The 5,094-nt window shown below is 35.7% G+C and overlaps 1 pseudogene; it reads right to left on the reverse strand.

The window, feature by feature from the left end:
* Positions 1 to 1,199: 1,199 nt before the first annotated feature.
* LOC119191224 lies at positions 1,200 to 4,775 on the reverse strand (annotated as a pseudogene).
* Between the last annotated feature and the right edge of the window lie 319 nt (positions 4,776 to 5,094).

Genomic DNA, 5,094 nt, shown 5'->3' on the forward strand with positions numbered 1-5,094 from the left:
AGCCGCAAAGGAATGGGCTCAAGGAGTTAATGTTTAAAAGCGTATAAATATTGTCTACACATTGAAGCTGCATACAAATGCACCGCATACTACACCAACATCCAGATCGATATCTTTATGCGGCATTATTTCACAAAAACTATTTTGTTTACGATGTGTCAAAATTGCGAATTTGTACATTATAGGTTATGTACTTACGACTAGATCCAGTTATGTTTCGCCGGTCGCTTTGGGAAGCAGTTAATTGCACAATTAATAATTTCACATTTCTAATTTTTAATATATTTAATAACTATTACTACTACTAAGCCAAAACTACAAGAATTTTGATAGATCCATTCCCATGTTTCAAATTTAGCACACGCACGCGCGTTTCATAGTTTCTTTTTGGGTGGGATCATTTTTATTTTCTATTTATTACATTTAATTTTTTATAATTTTTGCTTATAGGTAATTACTTAATAAAAACTAGGAAATCAGAAGTTATCTCATGTACTTTTAAATTTTACCGTTACTAATAATATAATTTTGGATAGATACTTATGTATTTCATCGCCACCATGAGCAAAAACTAAACGTATCAGATTAGGGTTAGTATACATTGAAAATAAAAAAATTGCGTTTTTTTTTAATTGGTACTCTGACCTGAATTTTTAACACTAAAGATAATATAATATTTACAGCGCAAGTCGTATCAAAAGAGACCCAACATGCTGTTACCAAATAAGAACAAAAAAGACTATAAAGCACCTAGATATGTTTTATTTATTATACTATAACGAAAACTTTATTATTCCCAAGGCCTGTAATCGCAAACGTTACATAGCTAAGTACAAAGCAGTGATGTGATAATAGATGTTTTTCAGTATTTTACAACAGTTTTCGCAGTGCGTAGCCATAGCCAAAGGGGTGCAATTATATTGACATACAACTCTAGTTCAGTTACATCAGATAAACAAAGTCAAAGTAAACTATGAAATTCCGACACTTATGCTTCCGCCGCACTATGCGTCCTCATATTATTGGTGTTAAAGTTTACGTTATTAGCAGCATTACCACATAATTTTCTTAAAAGCTGAACTAGGGCTTAAGTAGAGTTTGTAGGGCGAGATTCAAGGGCTTAAAATTAAAATGAGACCCTGGGTTAAAAGAAATGGGAACAAATAAAGTCCATTATAGAAATGAACCGTTTTATTATCATTTCAAATACATTTACCTAAATTAGTTACAATTAGCGCATTAAAACTAAGCATAGTAGCTGAGGTTGGCTTTCTTCTTGGCTTGCACCTCGAGGATGGCGTCCATAAAGTCCTCATGGGTGACGGCGGTGGCGGAACGGCGGAGGGCGATCATGCCCGCCTCCACGCACACTGCCTTGCACTGGGCGCCGTTGAAGTCGTCCGTGGAGCGAGACAACTCCTCGAAATTCACGTCAGGGCTCACATTCATTTTTCTGAAATAATTTTTTAGTTAATTAATTTTAATTTACATATATTTAAAACGTTTTTGTTATTGAATTTTGTTTAGGCTTGATATTAATTTGGTTTTTTATAATTTGATACTATGAGCAAATTTAAATTGTAACATTTCAGAGCGATATTGTAGACTATGCTTAATGTTATATTTCTTTCATCACAAAACAAAATTTAGAAGTAATAAAAAAATTATATGTTTTGATCTATGTGGTTCATAATTCATAGCTGTGCATGTACTGTACAAGTTATGTACACTTCCCAAATCGTCAAAATTATGAAATAGATAGCACACCTGGAGTGAATCTGCATGATCCTCGCTCTGGCCTCCTCATTGGGATGAGGGAACTCAATCTTCCTGTCCATGACTTGAAGAACATGGTCTATGCTGGTGGATTCTTTATACAAACAACCACACCAGCACAAACACATTTAAAATTACTTTTCTTGACATTTTCGGTACAAAATATTACAAAATAATATAAAACCATATATAAAATAATTTAAGATGAATGAGCAAGTGACCTTATTCAATTTAATATAGAAGATCGGCAGGCTAATTAACTAAGTCATTCAGCTTGTGGGGCATCTTAGCCCTTCAATTAGAGAGGTGCCTGTGCGGTGGCAGCGCTGGGACTGTTCCGACAGCTATCTTAGTGCAACAGATACCCGGGGCCGTCCGTCTGCGCCGAAGGCCACCGCGGGTTTTGGTTGTATGCCGGTGTAGGGTATACAAGGGTTAGGGACTCGGTCCAACGCTCGCTCGGATGATGTTATACTCCCGAGTGTCGACATTGGGCCGTAAGATCGGTGAAACCAACATAACCATTCCACTGACCCTCTGAGTGGTGGTAGCGATAACGCGTTTTTTCCCCGCGCAAAAGTCTAATTAACTAAAAAAATATTAGAAAATGAGACTAAGTTCGAGAAACTAAGAAAAATGTATTGGCAATATGAATAAGACTCAAAGTCGCAATTAAATGTCATTTAACTCAATTAGCCTGCTACCCAATGATATTTATACTTTTTTTACAAGTAATCATTACATCATCTACCTAGTCGTGAAATAACAACCAAGCTCCTTATATAAAGACTTAAAAAAAAGAATCATCTACCTATCTTAACTCAATATCTAAAAAAGAACATAAAAAAGTATTAGTCTAATATCCATTGGATTACCTTAATATCAGCAGTGGAGCTGAACCCGTCAAGCTGGTTGAGCAGCTCCAACATAATGCAGCTGCACCTCACGATCACCGGCCTTCTCTGAATCAAAACGCTTGGTTCCGATAGCGTCCAACTCGTCTATGAAGATGATCGCCGGCGCCTTCTCTTTAGCGAGCGCGAAAGCATCTCGTACGAGTTTGGCACCATCACCTGGTGAAGAGACACGGTTAGATAAAGTTCAAACACTATATGGACGGTTGATAGGCTTCAGTGAATTTTTTTTGTGACACTAAATTACATACATATTTAAAATCAATACATTCTTTGTTTTATTTAAATTAGTTAACAATTTTAGAAAAAAAAATAAAAAAATATGCTTCATTTTATTAGCCTTTCAACCGTCAATGTGTATATGATAGTCAACAGTAGCGAAGGGTACATATAACCTGATTCCTACCGGCTTCCTTTTCGTAATTTATATATTATCTTATCATTATATGAATGATTTTCAGACTGCATTTATGTCTAGTGAAGTGTGATATAATTGTCTTTACTAGAATCAGTTAGATCTTATTTATTTAAGTACATTATTAATCAGTGAATTATTTGATTCTAAAAATGTATGCTAGCACCAGTACAAATAACATATTTTATATGGTGTCTACAAAATTTATATTCATATTTAAACAAATAGAAAAATCTAACCATGGTAATTATTATGGGCTTTTGCTTTCAATTGTTTCATATAGTAGGGACTTAAATACTTGCTTTTAGCTACAGTTCTGGTATTTCTGAGTATTATAATGTTGTCAAAGATTCATCCTTCAAATGATGGTACATCAAACAGGTTTCCAGTTATGAAAATTAACATAATTCCTGGAAACATGATTTTGCACGAACCCTCCACTGAACAGGTATAAGGGTAGTATTTACAGAGAAAATTTTATTTACCAATAAACATCTGCACAAGCTGTGGACCAGCCAGCTTCAAGAAGGTAGACTTGGTCTGAGCAGCACACGCCCTGGCCAGCAGAGTCTTGCCCGTGCCAGGCGGTCCGATATAACAGCACTCCCTTGGGGGTGGATGCCTAGGTTCACAAACTTCTCCTTGTGTGTCATCGGAAGTACCACGCTTCAATCAGCTCCTGAAATCATAATTTGGCTGTTACGTATATGTTGGTAAAGACAGATATTGCTTTTTGGTTGTGATTTTGGATTATTTTACACAAGACAGGTTATAATTGAGTAAATAGAATAAAAGATTCTAGGACAAATATCCTGACTTATTAGATGGCAGTTAACTATAAGACTACATGTTAGGTGATTATAACCTTATATACTACAGGTTTTTAATCAGAGCTGTTGACAAGTCAGAAAGGTGTTTAAAGCAATAGATTTCTAATTCTTTCTGCATAACCTCAGTTTATACACAGATAATACTGTCAACATACAAAACAACAAAGATAATTTTAGAACACGTATTACTTTCATCTAAAACTAGTGAATGACTGGAAAAAATTTAATTCCATCATTGAACATATTTTAAATCTACACTGGAGTTGCTTGTCCAAGCCTCCAATATCAGAATACTGCTCTGTGGGCCTTTCATCCACTTCCATGGCCTTCACCCTCGCATCATACTCAGCTGGTAGCGTCTCCAGGATCAAGTAAGAGTCCTTGTTAACGCCCACCAAGTCGCCAGGTTTCAGTTTGTCTGCATCTACTAGCCCTATGACTGGCAAAAGTATGTCTGTCTTGTAGAAGTCTTGATCACTGCGCACTTGCCTTTCCTCTGCGAGTCAAGATCCACAACAGCGCCGTCTTCCTCCTCTTCCTGAGGGTCGACGTCCAATAATTCAATGACGTTGGATACCAAGTAAGGCAGTGTTTTGTTGACCTTAATCTTTTCAGTGTTCTCCTTTATTTTGTCGTTTTGTGCTTGCAGCTCGTGTGAGATCCTCATGACTTCGCTCTTCATGATTTTGATCTCATTGTCCAAGAGTCTGGTGCGGCTTACGATTTCATCTGTTGGCATCCGAAGCACTTCTTCACTCAGAGCCTCCTCTTCATCTTGGCCCCAGATAGACTTGTCTTCCAAAGTTGTAGTCATTTTGGTAATTAGTAGTGTGATATTTGGAAAGATTTCTAACTTTATTTATTTATAAAAAGATTTCAAACAAAATCGTGTTTCTTCACCAAAATGAATTGTCATTCCGGATTGGGGTGGCCAGTCTTTATTTATAGTGGCAAATTTTACAAAGGTGAGTAGTACATAAGTTATAACATATTTTAAAAAGATCATAATATAATTTAGCAAATTTAAATATATTTAAGGTAAATTACCATATTTATAACAATTTAATTTTGTATCTAACTGATTATAAAAATAAAACGCCCTATTTCGAAAAAACTTTCAGCCGAATATTATCAATAAGGTTTTACGCAAGTTTTATTC

Source organism: Manduca sexta, unplaced genomic scaffold (genome assembly GCF_014839805.1).
Source record: "Manduca sexta isolate Smith_Timp_Sample1 unplaced genomic scaffold, JHU_Msex_v1.0 HiC_scaffold_1216, whole genome shotgun sequence".
Classification (NCBI taxonomy): Eukaryota; Metazoa; Arthropoda; class Insecta; order Lepidoptera; family Sphingidae; genus Manduca; species Manduca sexta.